Source organism: Rhyacophila brunnea, unplaced genomic scaffold (assembly GCF_057557595.1).
Source record: "Rhyacophila brunnea isolate RB1 unplaced genomic scaffold, BYU_Rbru_1.0 scaffold_12, whole genome shotgun sequence".
Taxonomy (NCBI): domain Eukaryota; kingdom Metazoa; phylum Arthropoda; class Insecta; order Trichoptera; family Rhyacophilidae; genus Rhyacophila; species Rhyacophila brunnea.
In genome coordinates this window covers 32,377,308-32,397,035 of record NW_028232774.1, presented here as the reverse complement: position 1 = coordinate 32,397,035, position 19,728 = coordinate 32,377,308, and positions in this window count along the sequence as shown.

Sequence of the window (19,728 nt, the reverse complement as noted above, 5' to 3'; positions counted from 1 at the left end):
AATGTATAAAATATAGACAAATGGCATTTTTCTGTGATTTTCTTATATTGTCATCTTCATATTTTATAAAAACATTCACCAACTAGCTTACAACACTGATCCATTTCATTTAATATTTGGATATATTATTATACACCGGGAATCATTCATAAATGATGTCATACTGTATTCTGTATTTGACCCCCTCTCCCTAAGTACTTCGTTACAAAAACCTAAATATCCTCGTCGAAATTACGGCATTTTTCTTCCATTCATTGAACAACAAATTTGTTATAAATTATAGATTTCGGTATAAGGTACTGACAGACAATCTTCCCCTTCTTAGAGTGTGACGTCATATATGAACGACTGCTAATTTAACACATGCACACTTCACATAATATAATATTATTATATGCATAATATTATAAAAAAGCAAACACAAACGTATAGGTTTCTATCGTATAATAGTTGGTTATTTTTTTGTACACAAAAGCTCTGTGGCAATTCTTCTGTGCCGACGAAAATCGTGTTTTAACTTCGCTGGGAACAAATAAATACGCGTAAAAAACTTAAATTGTAAAACACAACATTACTTAGGTAGGTACTACTCACATATAGTTAGAGCCACATTACAATAATTTAACACAGTGCCCAAGAAAAATGAGCATTTAAACAAATTTTGTTTTTTTTTTTAAAGCTTTCAAGCTTTTAAACTATTTTTTTTTGTTTGAAAGTTTTGTTATTACATCTTTGAAATAAGAATCATCATTTTTTATTATGTTTATTTATTTTTAATTTGATGGTAATTTTCATATAATTTAAAAAAAATCGTAGATAATTATTTATTAATGAGTAGGTACTTATTACAACGTTTTTATTAGCTCGTATTCTTGTTTGTCCGGTGGTTGTTTGTCTGACAAATCTTGCGATCAATTTTTAACTGACTTCCTGACTAGCTAGACATTTGAAACTTATAGAATATATCAGAACACGATGCCAATGCATTCTTTTAGCCATATTTAAGCAGAATTGAATTCACGTTCAGTTAATTCTGTTTTGTATGGAAAGTTATTTAAGAAAAATCTGTAAAAAGTAAAAGACTATTATTGGTTGCTAAGGGGGTGGTCCTAGCAACTAAATTATTAATATATACGTGCGTTACTATGGAAATCAAAATGAAATGTCAAAATGACATTTCATTATTCTATAGTTGCTTGTTTTTTATTTACTTCATATCAAGTACAAGTTTGAGCATATTGAGCATAATAATTCAACAGAAAATTTAAAAACTTTGTATATAAAAAGTTATTTTTATCTTGTTATTATTTATATATTATGAATAAATTGGTAGCAAGGCTAAACTAACTATTTACAAACTGTAATTATTATGGATATAGGATCTCTCTGAAACAAAAGATACATAAATGTAACTACCTGTTTCACCATAAAAATGTTTATAAGTACTTATTTTTATATAGCCAAAAAACTTATGAAGTCACACAAATCAACATTCAAGCTCACACGTCATATATACTAACTGGTCATTGTATATTAAGATTGCCAAGTGACAATATCACACCTAAAAACGTCAAATAATAACCTATAACATTGGACGATAAATTTGCCGAGTAAAAAATGTACGTTTTGTAAAGTATTAAGTATATAATTACACCTATAAAACCAAGAGGCTCAACAACCTCGCAAAATAACAATGGTGAATACATACGTCAAAATACAATATAGAAAACATTAAATAAATTTAAAAAGAACAGGTAAAAAACAAAGAAAAAAAATAAACAATAAAAAAAAATTATGAAAATACAAAGCACATCACTGAAGAATAAGAAATATTTTGTTCTCGCAGCCCTTGATATTTGGTGCCTGACAAGCTATACTATAACTACTACTACAACTGTAACTTGAGTCGCAGTTGTTTAGTCGTCTAGCGGCCAGGTGAATATTGCGAGCGACTAGTTATTCAAAGTCATAGTTATTGATATAATAAAGGAAATAGTTTTGATCCAAAAGATGACTACAACCTGAAGATTGAATCTCAATAAATGCCACATTATTTTATAAGCCAGAATATAATTTATAATTCTGACCAGAAAACTTTATCCCTTATAACAATTTTGAAAGGGTTTAAAAGAGAAAAAAATAATGTAATATCTAATTAGGTATATAAAACAGAAGCATGGTACGAGTTACGTTTTATTTATAGTAAAGTTTTTGATTAAAAGTTAGTGGTTGGGCTAATATTCACATGCATTCCTTTCTTCCCACCTACTTCCAAATCCAATATTTATTATTGTCGCCAGACCAGGGCGTTCAACAGTTACGGGTCATGAATCGACCGTAATTGCGAAGAACAATTTTAGTAACTCCAAGACAGCCGAGCGCGTAAGCTTGCTAAAGCTATCGAGCTATATCTGATACGATACGAACGAGGCCGTGTTAACTACAGAGTGATTCATTCAACACATATCCGTTTGACCTTCCTTCCACTAAGTCAGTTACGGTTTGAGTGAACGTCGTGTTTATATCATCCATCCAGAAGTTATCATCATCATTCATCAACCTCATAATATATCATCCATCCAAGGTGTGCCATCCGTTTATCAGTGCGTGAACAGTGAACCAGGCCCCAGCCCGCGCCAGCCCTCTCAACATAAAAATCAGTGTCTGGTATCCCGTATAAACCTCTCCCCCTTCTAGATCCGTAATCCACTATCAGCATCACTGCTAAAAGGGCTACCAGTAAGCAATGTATTTTTTTTTCTGAAAATCGCTACAAAAATATTGTATTATTATTCTTACAATAATACCAAAATAGTGTTTATTTCATTTTTCATACTTCAATGCAATTCATTTTCTCACACAAATACTTTCCATCTGATAAGAAAAACACAAATAATATTAAAATATTACCTGTAAGTTGTTCAACTTTACGACCGCCTACTTAGGCACTTAGGTAAAGTACAAGAAGATCTTCTTTTGCACGTCTTTTGGAGAAGCTGTCTTGTGAATAATAATGAGCCATCTCTATTCTCATCAGCGTACATCGCATTAATACTCGAAAATATGGAGGTCACTTTTTATAACAATCAATCCATAAATACTTACATATTATTATTTCACATTAGAGATGGGTCAATGTAACAGTCTCATTGTACATACTCAGTATTATTGTCTTATTTAAATTTTAATTCATCTCTTCTTGATTCGTATATTATAAATATTATAGATCAGTGATTACAACCGGGTTACTGCATAAGCCCAGACAGATTTATGTGCTATATTTTATTAAATATACTTACATATACATTATTTTTAACACTACAACAATCCATGAAGCCTAATGACAATAGTGTCGTTAGTAATAAGAGTGAAACAATCACAAACTTAATACCCAGACTTCGAGAACATCATATTGTGATACTAAGAATCACATTTGGAGCTTCCGGATGAGCTCCCACTGGAGTATTTCCGAAAATCAGTTGTATATTATTAAATATACTTATATATTTATTATTTTTAATACTACAACAATCCATGGGACCCAATGACAGTAGTGTAGTTAGTAATAAAAGTGATATAATTACACACTTAATACCCAGACTTCGATAAAATCATGTTGTGATACCGGGAAGCATACTTGGAGCTTCCGGATAAAAGACTGACGCCCACGTACTGTTTGTGAAAATCAATTGTAAAAAATTTACCTGCGCAACATTGCATATTAAAAATACACCAATACGATTTCACGATTCTTTATGCTATAAATATATATTTACTTGTCTTTTTAATAGATAAACCGTCAGCCACACCTGCTTCTCCTGTTCATCAACTATAAAAAATAGTATTTTATATTATTAGGTACTGTTACATTCCCAAATGGTCCCCATTTGGAGATATTTCTGTTAATCTGGGGAAGCCCAAATTGGTAGCAAACCGACAAATAGTAAGAGTTGATCACGAAAATAAATAATAATAAAGCCGGCAATGCTGTAAATTGCGGCCGTTTAAAAATATCTGCAACGTCGCCATTGTCGCCGTTTTTCGACAGCGCTTTCTGTTGAAAGCGAAATAAAAAGATGGCGGACAATACGCGGCAGACAGCCAGACAGTAAACATTGTTGACTCGCGCTACGCATAAAATAAAGTATAAAAAAATGTAACCATTAGTAGATATTAACGTAAATAAACCTCGCCGTTTCCACCACAATTCCGGTGTGTTATTTGTCCACCTCCAAGTCCTGAATCCAGACGAAAAACCATACAAAAATAAAAGTGACAGCATCTTTCCACTTTTGAAAATGGAGGGAAATGACAGTACCTATGTAATTCATTCATTTATTTACCATGTCCGATCCTAATAGGATCATATATGGGCCTCCACAGAGTGGAGGTTTGTATTAACAGATTTTGTTCTTACGAAAAATTGCTATAGGCCAACGCTTAAGCCGCGCGGCCATCGTGGGTTGTAATATGTAATAGTTATTGGCTATTAATAGAACGTCCCATCCCTACCGTACACATGTGGCGCACTCTATGAGCCTACTACGTGCGTTCACGTTTTCCTTTTACTTATCCGTAGGGTCAAATAGGTCACTTTGGTTCAATAACTCCTTTTATCGATATTAGTACATCACAGTCATGTTCTGTTAGTATTGTGATTGGATTGGGCTTATTAATTGCCTGGGACGTTGTGGTTTGTAGTAGAAAATAATGATATGTATTTTTCTAACTACTCTTCCCGCCCATTTTATACAACTACACATTTACATTTGTATTAATACATTTTTTTAATAAACACTGGTATATCACAAATTTGGTGATGGTATTTTTTATTGAAAATTTATAATTTTATTATCGATCCTATAACAATAAAGTTACATATATATTTATTTTTTTGACCATGTATGATTCTAATCTTCAATATTTAAGCTCGATTTGATATAAATAAAAAGGATTTCAAGCTATACACATTTGTAGTTTTATGAAAATCGATGTTTTTTAAAATAAATATAAAAAATATTAAAATGATGAATTAGTCAAAAATCTACACGAGAAAAAATAGAAAACTTAATAAACTAAATTCAAATAATAAATATGACCATAAAAATAATATAATAATAACGTAACTTATGACATAAATAATGTAACAAATTCACATTTTTTACAATTATTTGTTTATCTCTGACATAAAAAAAAATCTTTTTAATGTTTTCAGATACATATTTATTAATTAATAGGTACAGTTGAAATTGTAAATTATCTAAAAAAAATCTCAAATTGCAAGCTTCATATTTTTCTGCTAGGTTCTCTGTTGGCAAAAGAATCCCCTTAATATGCGTATTTGCTAGACTCAAGATGCGAACCTGGGACAACAACATCGACGCGTAAGTCTATAATAATTAAAAAAAAAATGCTATCGACTGAGGGTACATGATGGAATTTTAATTTAAATTCTAATTGATTTTAGTTTTGTACTATTCTATTTGCGTCATTTTTGCGACCCAGGCTTCGCCTTGTGTTATCTTCTGACACAATTCGCACTCACCAATGGAAAATACATACTGACAGTTACCTATTGTTTATATAACAAGCCTTATGGTGGAGAGGTTACAGAATAAATTCTTGAGACTCCTTTACTTGAGGTTTTATGGATACTATCCGTGGCTTTATCCAACTGACTTTCTCTTAGGCATGCTTACATACTGCAATCTGCAATAAAGAAGAAATCTTTATTTAGCTACGTATTTTTTTCGACTTATACGAGGTATAAATGAGAACTCTGCCATTCTGGTCAGTGTTGACCTGTGTGTCCCTGATAACTATCATAGAAATAGAGACCATCAGTTGTTTATTCTCATAAGGTGCAGAGCCAACCCGCCACTGGTAATGCCAATTGGGAGGGCAATAACTATGTTCAACGAAATTGCTTCGGGTATTGATATATTCCACCTACCTGAGAATGAGTATAGGTGGACGTTGTTTTGTAAATTCTTAAAATAAGGTCTGTTTAACTCATCCGGTGTACTTTTTTGTACTTATCTAATTAATATTTTTTGCATTTACACAATTCTACTGTTTAATAACATACTATAGGTATATATCTCTATACTGATCTATTTCTTTTTTATGTAATACTGTTTTATATTTCTTTGTTTCTAAATGTCATGTTGTGAACGTCTTAAGTTTATAATTTGTAATGTCCACAATATGTGAAAAAATAAATAAATTGAAATTGAACAATTCAAGATAACAAAAGAAGGTGATGATGATGATGATGAGTATGCACATAGCAGTGCAAAAAGTTAAGGTGAATAATTAGCATTTAATATTTTTAATTTGATATCAAAATAAAATCAATATGACTGTCTGCAATAGATGAGCTCGTCTAATAATCAATTACATGCTCACGATATGCAAACATGTACGTATTATCACGTAATAAATAATTTAAATATTAATGGAGCATGTTGATTATTCTTTTGTTGTTTCCTATCAGTCTTGCTTGTTTAGTTTCTCAATTATAATTATCCAACAATGTGTAAGATTCTCGTATGATAATATAACGATGAGAAAAACAGCGGGCGACCGAATGTGAGTGAAAAGCTATTTGGATAGAGATGAATTCGCTACAGTTTTGTCGTGCAATTCGTATTGCAAAATAAATGGGCTGCAATACATCGTAACGTATGCGGTCGGATATGATCCAAAAAAAACGGATACGTTAGCCAGCTGAATAAAATTTTAGATAGGTAACTTTGAGTTGTATTAATATAATACCTAATATTTTAAATCGATTGTGTGAGACATTAGGTATTTAATTCAGTGTTAGTGCATTACCATTTATATTTGGAGAATTATATATTTCCTATCACGGGATTTGATTACCAGTCAATGCACTCAACCTACTTACGACAAAATTGTTTATTAAATGTGTATATAATCGTATTTGTTTTCGTATACATAAATATCAAAATATATCCCTTAACATAGTTCTGGGAAAACTACGGCCCACCAAGTATTTCTGTGGGGCCCGAGAGCTTTAATAGTATTTCTGAAAAAAGTTTACTTTCTTCTACAGCCCCTTTTAAAAAATAAAGTTTGAGGTAGATACATTAATTGCATCGTCGAGAAGAAATCTCCCAATTTTACAACACTCTTAATTCGGAAAAATTCGAATACTTAACTTAAAGATTCTGTTCGAAAAATGTTGATTAATTTTTGATCAAACTACATACTTATGTCAACAAACATTTTCAATTATGAATATCATTAAAAACTCTTTACAATCAAGCATCACCGATGAACATTTATTTACAAACAGTTTTAACAATCTTAACTATACAATTAACACCTGAAATTAAAAAAATGTTGAAAAATGTAAGATTTCATTCTTCTCATTTTTTTATTTATTTATTTATTAAGGAAACAAACAGTTACATATTGATTACAAAAATTTTAAATATAATAATAAAAAGTTATTGCAACCAGCAAAGTTTTTTTATAAGTTGAAATTTCTTTTTCATTATAATAAATAATGTATGTCTAAAAATAGTATTTTACTAGAGGCCCGCCATTCATTTTATATTCCTAATGTGGCCCTTCACCCAAATGCCTGGGCCTGCGTTAAAATATAAAAAATATTATTAAATAGTACTTTAAATCGGTCTGATCTGAGCGTGTTGCAAAATGATTAGTAGTGAATAGTGAAGGGCAATGAGTATTGTTTGCAGAAATTGTATTTAAATCCTCACTGAATAATAGTTAACTACGTCCAACTACATCTCTCAGCCACCTCCTAAATTTGTGCCAATTTTACCACTACAGATATAACATAAAAAATTAATTTCATAAAAAACCACAAACTACAGGGCAACCGCGCGCCTTTAGCGACCATGTTCTATAAGCCACAAGTTTATTTGTGACATAACCGCGGTAATATGTGCGTTAAAAACTTGGAAACTAGTGCGGAATTTCTTACTCACCATCAATTCAAGGTCAGTGCCCGGAGTTCTCCCGTCTATCCTTCTGATCCCACCCACCAAATGACAGTTGACAAAAATACCACCCGGCAATAAACTAATACATGGCTGTCCTAAATCTAGCTCCATCGACGAACTTACCAACTTCTACAGATACGTGGAAGCGAAAAAATTTGGACCAAGAAGAGTGAAAGGAGCTAGGAGAAATCATAATCCAGTAGTGAATTGACCGAGGTTTTTTTAAATTTGGTATTGTAAAGGTAAAGTTCTGAATTTGCGAAGCTTCGTTCTATATACACATATAAAAGACAAACTTTACTAACATTATGTTTGCTAGGCTTCTTTTTTATACACATATAAAGTTTGTTTGTTCAAATAACTTTCCTACCAATTCTAATTTTGAATTTTCACGATAGATCAAAATAAAGTTTGAATATTTTTTATTCGATTTTATTTTATGTTCTTTTTTTAGGATTTATCTGTCAGAATTATTTCCATTTTTACATGTTGTATGACTATGTACCTTCAGATATTTTAATATTGAAGAATGTAATTATTATTGTTTTGTTGGTCGTGCAAAGCCGGTTGGTAGAGTATAAAATAATAAAATACAAACAGTATGAGCTTTAAATTATTATTTTTATTAATTATTCTCCATACTTCGTTACCATAAAGCTTACTTCTATCGCCTTATTATATTTCTATAATACCATACAAGAGTTATTTTTCAATTTGTTTTGTAATTTGCTGAGATCCTACTGAAGAACAGCTGGTTACCTATTTGTTTAGCTCGGCTCATCGTTAATTGGTTTGCATATGGAGAAAAAGACAGATACTTCGACCGATGTATCAACATGTTGTAATATATAATTAATAATTCCTAATAGTAATATTGTTATTCATTAAAATCATCAGCTGCGCGTAGCTAATTTTTAATCAAAAAATATTGTTTTAGATATTCAAACTACACAGATAAACGTTTCATTTGTGTAAAATAAATTATAGTTAAGTCTAGCGTTTGTTGCATTGTTATTAAAAAATAATTACAAGATAAAAAGAACTTTTTACACACAACGTTTTTAAATTTTTTGTTAAATTATTTTGCTCAATATGCTCAAACTTGTACTTGATATTAAATAAATAAAAAAAACAAACAAATATAGAAAACTGAAATGTCATTTTGACATTTCATTTTAATTTCCATAGTAACGTACGTATATATTAATAATTTAGTTGCTACGACCACCCCCTTAGCAACCAATAATAGTCTTTTACTTTTTACGGATTTTTCTGAAATAACTTTCCATACAAAATAGAATTAACTGAAAATGAATTCAAAGTATTAAAAGAATGCATTGGCATCGTGTTCTGATACATTCTAAAAGTTTCAAATGTCTAGCTAGTCGGGAAGTTAGTTAAAAATCGATTGCAAGATTTGTACTGGACAAACAACTACCGGACATAATAAAAACGTTGTAATAAAATACACATATAATCATCGTACCATGACCTCCTGAAATCGTCTTTCCCAATTTGGTCCATCCTTACAATTATATTTATCCAATTCAAAATTTCAAAATAATAGAAATATATTTATTTCTATAAGAGAAGTCCAGAAAGAGAGTGATACTCAATTTAAGACGTGTCAGCTGCTTGATGTTAATAAATTTACGGCTATATAGTTTAAGGATTTTTCGAAGTAGTGAGTTGCTTCTGAAAAATATTAAACTTCAGATAAATACAAAAATTGTTCCTTATATCGGACAATATTACCTTTTACATAATACTGTATATCAAATGGGAATTAGGAACTATTTTTCATTCAACGTTTCTCAAAAAAATATAACCCTTTATTTCGAGTTGATTAATATAAACTATAATAGAATAGAAAATACCAAACATGTATGCAAAACTCAAAAACATTTAAAAGTAACAATTTTTATCGTTTTCTTACTAAAAGTATCCAGTAATTATTGGTATAGTTTGAAACAAAAATTATTGTTTTTATTGTTAGTATTAAATAATTCATACGAGTTTGTGAGTTAGGTATCTTCCAATTGCTGAACCCAAAGCGATCCTCATGAATGGCAATCAACAACTACGCCTATCTTGGACAATAAAAATGGCAATTATCAAAGGTGGTATATATGACGAGGTTGCTCGCAGAATTAAACTAGCTTGAGATGCATTTGGGCGTATGAATAGTATCGAAAAATGACCCCATTGTGTTTTAGGCGTAGTGTTCACCTATGTAAGCAACCATCAATGACGTATGCAGGTGAAAAATTACATGTAACATAACGTGCAGAGATGCATGTCAGGCATAACGCGGAAAGACCGCATAAAACCAACGGATATGGAACCACAAAAGAGTACTCGTTGTCATAGCGTTCACTAAGCATATGCAATGGTATCAGACTGGACATGTGAGTGGAGAATTACTGGATAAATGCCGTTATACAGTGGTCATGGGCCCCAAATCCCGAAACGGGCCCCCAGGCTAGGATCTTTTGCGCCCCCCCCCCCCTACCTATGGCTAAAGGATAAAGGTAGTGTGATGCTCTACAGTAGCGTTTTCCAAACGGTGTACGCAGTCAAATTAATGTAAATTAATGTAGTGACTTTTTGTATATTTTAATACATCCATTTGAATTATGGAGGTGTCGAGTATCGATACACAATTACAAATTGTATTGTACAATCACATATTATTAAATAATAACACTATCGAAGGTAAATAGCGCCTTTTTAGACTTCTTTTGCTATTAAAGCAAATTTGTGAGGTGTGTTTACCTCACTTATCTGGTCGATTCGCCACGCTGGGCCCCTCCTGAGCCCGGGCCCCAGGCTAGAACCCTGTCAGACCCCCCTATTTGGGGGCCATGACAGTGGTACCCAAGAAGCACTAAACGACCACAGGGACTACTACTAATAAAGCCTGCTGGATAGATGACTTTCAGAAAAACAACGCAAAAAAATAAGAACCGAAAAGAGTGAAGGGAGCTAGAGGAGGCCTTCATACAGGAATGAATTGACATCGATTGATGATGATGATGACTTATATATGTATATAGCTGAAAAAATGATGAATAATAGTTAAAATGATTGATACTTTACAACACTTAAATCAAACAATACCTACATTGATAGATTATGTGTATGTAAAATTGATTTGTGAATTTAATTAATATCTTTCAGCAAGTACGTGTCGACGATCTGAAGGTTGTAGACACCTTTTGTTCCAGTACCTTTGCACTTATGCCATCTGTTGTTTGTTCACAATGTAACTAAATTATTTTACCTACGTCACAAACAATGGGTTTAGTTAAATCACGTATGTGACAGTTATATGTGAGAACGCTGTTGTGTCCCGCTAAATCAATTTGTAACACTACTGTGTGATTATTACTATTCAATGAAAATTGATAGAGGTAAAATAATTCGTCACGAGTTCTAATGTTATTTGATTACATTGTCTGTATTATATGATTTGAAATTATTAAATATTATATCTTATTTCACAGATAAATGAATATATTATTATTAAAATATAAATATTTATTTGCTGGAATATTTCATATAATATAAAATTAATATTATATCACTCTCAATATCAGCGAATCAAATCTATAAAAATATTACCTAAAGCATATACTTATTAATCAACAATAGTTACTGCCTTTTTTAAATAAAAATCGGCAAATTCATCCACATCAGCTGATTAGAAGATTATTGGTTGTCCATTCTACAATCCCCCCATTTGGTGCCCTAGTTTTTCATAACTTTTCATACAAAACACAATTAACTAGAAATGGATTCAATTCTACTTAAAGTTGGTTAAAAGTATTAAAAATGCATTGGCATCGTGTTCTGATATATTGTAAAAGTTTTAAATATCTAGCTAGCCGAGAAGTTAGTTAAAAATCGATTGCAAGATTTGTACCGGACAAATAAGAATACGACCTAAGAAAAACGTTGTAATAAAAATGATAAATTTTCTCAAAATACATAGGATACGTTATATATAGTATATAGTCATTTCCGGCACACCGGATGTTCTAATTTTGAAAATATAAATAAATTTTACTCAATAAGACATAATTAATTGACAATATTGACAACATGACGTTATAAGATTTTGAAACAAATGAATAATGAAAGTTTCAATGTAATATGTTCCTAATTCAATTATACGTACATATTGTCGACGATACTTCCTTAAAATATAATGGTGAACTGTTTGCAAAGTATTAAAATGGTCGTTAGGAAAATCATAGCAGACATTCATGTACATTGTGAAAACTTTAATATTCTTACATATTATTATGTAACATGTCCCTCTCGCTAATGGTTCGATTAATGATTTTTATTCCGCAAGCATTATGTGAAATGGTAAGTTAAGTTTCATTAACTTACTTAGAAATTAGTTAAGTATGTCATTTAATTGAATTAATTTAATAAAAGTTTAAAAACTACTGCTATTGATTTCATTACCAATAATAATTATTAATACGTTTTTTCTAATGAGAAAAGTAACGCTTCATTTTTAAAGACCATAATAATACGAAATATTTAGCATTCTGATTTTTTCTCCAAAAAGAAAACAAAAAAAATTGAGATTTTTTTTTATTTAAACGAAATATTTAACGGATTACACACACGAAACCACATTTTTAAAAATCTAAATAATATTATATAGACAGATATTCCGATGAAACTGATTAAAAATTCACAATGAATATGCTTTCTTAGTATTTTGAGCCAGAACAATCGAGCTTTAAGCTCATTGTATGAATGTTACACTAATGGCAAAATCGCGTACCACTAAATCTAAAGCTTGACACATTGTTATGTGGGTGTAGCGATATTTAATATCGAATGTATAATTTCGATTTTATGTATTCGCATTAATTTATTTAAATCACACATTATTTTTTCAAGGGTGGGAATTAATTTGTATTTGCTTCTATTATAATATAATTGATGATCGTGTTAATTACAATATGGTATTAATAAACCGATTATATGGAACCTTGAATGTTGATAGGATCGTTACCTAAATTTATTATAAAAATGGAAATAATTTAAAATTGGTACTTCAATGAATACCTTGCATATTTAATAAAATAACAAATTTCCATTCTCATCAAAACTCAATGGAATCGGCAAGGCAACACAATCACTGCTGAGATGTTAATTAATTTTTAATTACCACATTTAAATAGCATGTTAATTATATTGAATGGCCAGGTAACGCAAACCTAGATATACATGTTGTTGGACTCCACATTATTCTCCGTGGTCTGGATCACACCACACTCGCAAAGCGGAGGCTCTTTCAAGACCCACTATAAACATTTCTGCAATACCAGAATGAAAAATAAAATATATAATTAATATACCTAATTAATCAAATTAATTTTCTAATATAATGGTTTAGATTATTATTGTAAAAGATAGCAAATGAAAATCTCATTACCTGCGCTTTGTCATTGTTAAATTTAAAATGATATTTTTGTTATTATTTCTTAAACCGAAAAGGGTTTAAATTAAATCATTTATAATGATTGAGGACATGGTAAGTTTAGTCATCATTGATTTCCGGGAACAATACTCAATATCCCGCTCACAATAAAGTAATTATTTTCAAAAATACGGTTTCCTAGTAGTAGGTGTTATTCTTGAGTGATCCTGAGATAAGGTAAAGGGTTAATTAAGACGGATGATCCCGTTTCTTTCTTTGTGTTTTATACTTAAGCCTAGACAAGTCGCTTATTTAGTCGCTATCGTCTAATAAAACAACCCATTGAAGTAAGTAATAATGTGTGTATATTAATTATTATTATTATATTTTTTTGGATTGTATAAGATAATCATTTTGAATGCTGAGATATATGTCACATAATATTATAAGTAGTTATTAAGATAATTACATTATAGTATTTTTCAAATGGCACGTTATAAGGCTTGTAGTTTTTATTGGTTCATTATGCTCTTTGATAAGCTTGGCGTCATCAAATTAATCAAATCTAAATGCTCTGGGACCGACTTGTGACGTGACACTTTGGAAAAATAAATACTGACGAAGTCTCACGTTTAGTTGACCAGAAGCTAAATTCTAAGGGGATCCTTATAAAACAAAAACTTCAATGGATTAATAGTATACAGACAGACGTTGCGAGTGATTAGAATCGACAACTGAAGAAAGTGACAGAAAAATAGATCAGATAATGACTAAGATCCATCATAATCTGTATGCCAGAAAAAAATATAAAACAATTACGTTATCGAATAAAATACAATAATATATTATTATTAACCATCTCATGATTTTTCCATCTCTTGTTTATTTGCTATGTATTTACGTGTAGGAGTCCTAAGCAAATAGTTATACTCCGAAAGTCGAAATTTAGAAAACAAGAAAGTAGAGACGAAAAATTTCCCATCTCGCATTTTCCTTTACCCGCAAAAACAGCTAGTAATTTCTTTTTTAATGTTTTTTTAAAACATAAACGTTTTTTCGCATTTTATAACAGAAGAAAATTTTACACAGCTTTCCCTTGACTCTTTGGTCCATTTATTAACTTTTCTATTTAAAATATTTAACCAACATTTAAAGAAGCTTTAGTAAAATTGTTGTTTCACGGATAATATATCTGGCTTTTTGTCTGTCCAACAGTAATATAGAATATGATTATCATTAACAATACAATCATAACATTTTAGTATAGATATTTACCTTAATTTTTCTCTACGAAATAAATAGGTAGGATTATTAAATAATAAAGCTTATACCAAGATTCAAAACTCTTTACCTTCATAAAACTCCAGAAGCTAAACTGGATAGGCTATGTCCAGCGTATGCTTGAGATACGGATACCGAAGAAGATCCTCGAAGGAAACCCAGGGGGGAAAAGTCCAGTAGGAAAGCCACGCACACAATGGGGTGATAACATTACAAAAGATGCCAAGCAGCTGCTAAAAATCAGGAACTGGAAAAGACGTACGAAGGACCGTTCCGGTTGGAGGACGGCGGTGGAGGAGACCAGGGCTCGACTTGAACTGTAGCGCCATCGGAGAAGAATTAAATAATAATGTTAATTTAAGTTATATATTACATTTAGAAATATAATGGATGACAATTTATTTTTTCTTGATCTACCCATCTCTCTCTTCTTGACCGTACCCTAATGGCTGAGGATCGTGACCACGCCATTTTTGCTATCCTTTGGGCAACCAATACTTTCCACCCCTCTCGATCTTCCGCTTACCTCAAGGCAGAATGAACGGTGCCCCCAGTCAGCTCCTTCATTTGGTCGCCCCAGCGCACCAACCCGACGATTTTCCTCTCCTTCGCCTTCCCCGGAGGTTACCAAAAACCACCGTTCTCTCCAGGTTGTCCGGTCCGTACCGGACATTATGACCAAAAACTGCAGAATGCGTCTCAGACATATTGTCGAGAGCCGCTCCTTTATCTGCAGTCTCTGGATAATTGACTGGTTTGTCCTGGGTTGAACCTGTGTCAAACTACCCATAACAACTAATAATATGGTGACACTGATTATACTATTATAAACAATACGACTGTATCGCACTGTATGAACACTGTTGGATCCTCTACTTTGAGGATAATGGCAGGGAACGGTCATCGGTCGGTTGACAGAACGGATGAATGCCATTCAGCTGAGTACCTTAAACAACTATATAGATCCAAATAGGTAATGTGGTCGCTATTTTTTTATGTTTACATATTACTGTAAAACGAGGGTATTATATACATAAATTACATAATAAATAAAATTAAATAACAAAAATGTATATTTTTTTTATTGCGATATTTTTTTAGTGTTGACATAAAACTCAATAACAATATATTTTTCTTAGGTATATAATAATTATCCGCATCATAAAAATTACTAACATTTTTTTCTGTCTTTTAGAAGAAAACATAATATTATACCTTGAAAAGGGGCGTAGAGATACATACGCTTTGCAAAGGATTATTTCCTTGCTAAAAACACATTATTTATTATCACAAACACGATAAAATGATTTCTTTTAACGGTGTAATTTTGTTTTATATTACTAACTAAATTGTAATGTTTTACAAAAAAATCAGAGTGAGTTCTGCGAACTTAAAATGGAAATTGCTTTTCAAACGTAAGCATTATCAAACAGGCTTTCTATTTTTTCATTATTTTTCAGACTTCTTGCTTATTTTAGAAACGTTCTAAATGAAGTGGATGAAATTGTATTTTTAGAATTTGATATGTATTTTCTGATTTGATTCATTATACTTGCATAGCACTCTGTATGATCAACATGCTAGTGGTTATAATTCAGTTATTTTTTTTGATTTTTTTTCCAAGATACAACGTAGTTAAGAGCTAATTTTTTAAAATTTATATTATCACATTTTATTCTTATAATAATGCTTTATATTTGGTAACATTTTAATGATACATAATTTAGACAAGTTATACAGACAAACCTACTAATTTCGACTAGGCCGACACTGGCATCTAACGGTCTTTTAACATACAGTTCACTGCAATACAGACAAATATTTTAGTATTATAAAAGGCAAAAAAAATTGCAACAAGATAATATTATGTAACAATTTTTTACCTGGTCCCATTTTCTGAGAAATCAAGGCTCGCGCAATACTGTGCGCCGGAAATAGAAAATAAATCCCGTTGAACCTCGCCCTTTATTGGGGAGAGTTGCTTTATTTTGATTACCGAAAATTAACGTTGATAATTTATTGAAAAATATTATTAACTGTACGCTGTTTGTCTTTCTCTGAAAACTATTGACAGTCCTCCATCCAAATTTGATTACTGGATTCGTTGTCTTCCAGTTGGTTCCTCGATGAATTTATTTTATACAATATGTTCTTCACTCTCTAATATATATTTTAATATATTTGGCACATGTTTGTAATACGTATATTCTGCCTATTTTCATTTCAGCCGAGCAATTTTCTGAGAGAATTTTGTTAATACATTCACTGCTGACCAGTTAATCACCACTCGGTCACTGCTGAAGACACGCCTGGCGTGTAGCAATTAGCATGATAATTAAATGTAGTAATTAACTGGTCAGCAGTGAAAGTATTTAGTATCTAATGGCCACACGCCAGGCGTGTCTTTAGCAATGAAAGAGAAATACAAAGACACTTCCCACGATGGCCGCGCGGCTTACGCATCGGCATATAACGTCTTGGGTCCTAGGTTTGAATCCTGGGTCTGGCAAATACACATATTGTTTTTCAATTTGTCGATTGAGTAGGTATGGACATAATAGGTTGAGCAAGTGGCTAACATCCATTTCTCGTAAAAACAGAAATCTGTTAATACAAACCTTCACTATAAGGAGGCCCATAATATGATCTTATTAAGATCGGACATTCATAGTCAACTAAGACAAAGATACTTATTCTTTTTTAAATTGTTGCCGAAAATAGAGCGATCGACGAATTTTTGGTAAACTTTTAGGAATCTCTTTCAGTTGTCGATATTTGTATCATGAACAGTTAAAGTAAAAATATAAATAATATTAACATAAATACAACCATTCAAAAGTGAGAAAATACCTACTACTTTATTTACTTATATTTTTTTATCGAAATTTAAATCCTTAAAGTTGAACTCGAATATAGCAATCACGGAAATGGACTTTTCTTTATTCAAATGAAATGTTACATAATCTTTAATATACTTAATAAACCTACACATTTTTTTAAATTAATTATTAGTATATTATTAACTAAGTTCATTTTTTTATATAGGCTCTACAATCATATGTTGATCTAAGCCGCCTCACGAAGAGGTTTCTTAACAGGTTTTTGTTTTACGAGAAATGGATATTAGCCATGTCTTGCTCGATCCATTTGGTACATACTCTGGGTCCAAACAAAAATTGAGAAAAACAATGTGAATTTTTTTCAGACCCGAAATTTAAACCCAGGACTTACGCGTAGCCGCTCGGCCATCGTGGGCGTACCTACTAGCTAAATACAAAACAAATGTTATAAAACAAAAGTTTTGGTACTGTTCGGTTATCAGGAATACAGCGGAAAACACATTTTGAAAATACCCGATATACTGGATTATTTGTTAGTTTGGGTTAGTTTATGTTAGGTTAGGTTAGGTTGGGTTAGGTTAGGTTAGGTTATGTTATGTTAGGTTAGGTTAGGCTCGGTTAGGTTAACCTAACAAATAATCCAGTTTATCGGGTATTTTCAAAATGTGTGTTTCCGCTGTATTCCTGATAACCGAACAGTACCAAAGTTTTTTTTTAATTTCCTATAAAGTAAATTTTATAAAATAACTAGCTGACCCGGCAAACGTTGCTCTGTCATATAAATTATTTCTAGTGAATATTTTGGTTGTTAAATAAAAAATAACGAATGTATCGTAAGTGTGTGGGGATGGGATCTATGACAGAAAGAGGAATGGAGCGCTGTAGACGATGACCGCCGATAAAAACAAAAAAACACCAATCATTCATTCAATTCAAAATAAGTAATGATGTTCATAATGAATGAATTACCTGTGACAGGATCTCGTTGTTTAATATTTTTGCAATAATTGTCTTGTCCCTTCCAGAAAATTAGCGGATATTGGAGGGCGTCGTATGAACGGTGTGTATCAGCGATGAACTCCAGATTATTGTTTATTCTTCGAATCACGATTTCTCGCGTCGATGTGCGGTCGCCAACCATGATTCCAGCAATGTCGTTAACAACAGGCACATTGAATTTACGCACGTGCTCTCCAGCTGGTGTTTTTATCAGGATTGATGACAATAGCGTGATTGTCACTTTGCAATTCGTGCATGTGTGCTTTGAAGAATTTCATGTGCTCATTTAATAGGGCGTCAAGTTCGCCGACGATGCGCTTGGCATTAGGCGAATTGAGGTTATTGTAGCCGCACCGTGCATCCACACGATTGATGTCCTCACCGCCCATGAAGTAAATTTGTAAAAAATTATGAGGTTCGTTTAGCATTGGCAGCAATGAGCCTACATTGCGGTATATTTGGCCTTCGATTTTGAACGTAGAATGGAATTGTTGACCATTGCCACACTTTTGTGAAACATTTCTGTTGCTCCGAACGAAGTCATTTGGAAGCATGAATTGAATGTGCGAATGGACTTCAGAAACAGGTTTGAATATGGAACCGTGCCGATAAGCAAGCCGTTCAATGGTTCTGGTGGTATCTCAATTTCTGGTAGTTGCACTTTTCCTGATGCGTAACACATCCCGGCTGACTATGTTTGAATTTGAGCGCATGACAATGGGGACATTCTTTGTCCATAGCACCAATCAGCACTTTCGGATAAGCGGAATGTTCAATATCTGGCTCGAATGCGAGAATGCGAGACGAAGGAATGAAGCAGATGTAAATGCTCGATGTACTTGTTGGCGTTGTCAGTTATTCGCTCCGCGTGTATTAACTACGAACCGGCGCGCTTGGCTCCGTTCCAATTGTCGTTGTTGATTTCGTTCAGCTCGTGCCTCTTGTGATTGAGATGCACGCAATTGCGACATGCTCACACGCACGTTTTTGTTATCTTGTTGGATTTGTTCGTCTGTTTTTTCTGCTCTACTATTTCGCATGTTTGTTGCTTTATTCGTTCGACGGCCCAAATGGCCCCCTTGCGTCTTGCTGGCATTGTGCACTGTAATACACGCACACAAAAATAGATAATTTAAAATAAATCGTACAAAATTTTGCACGCACT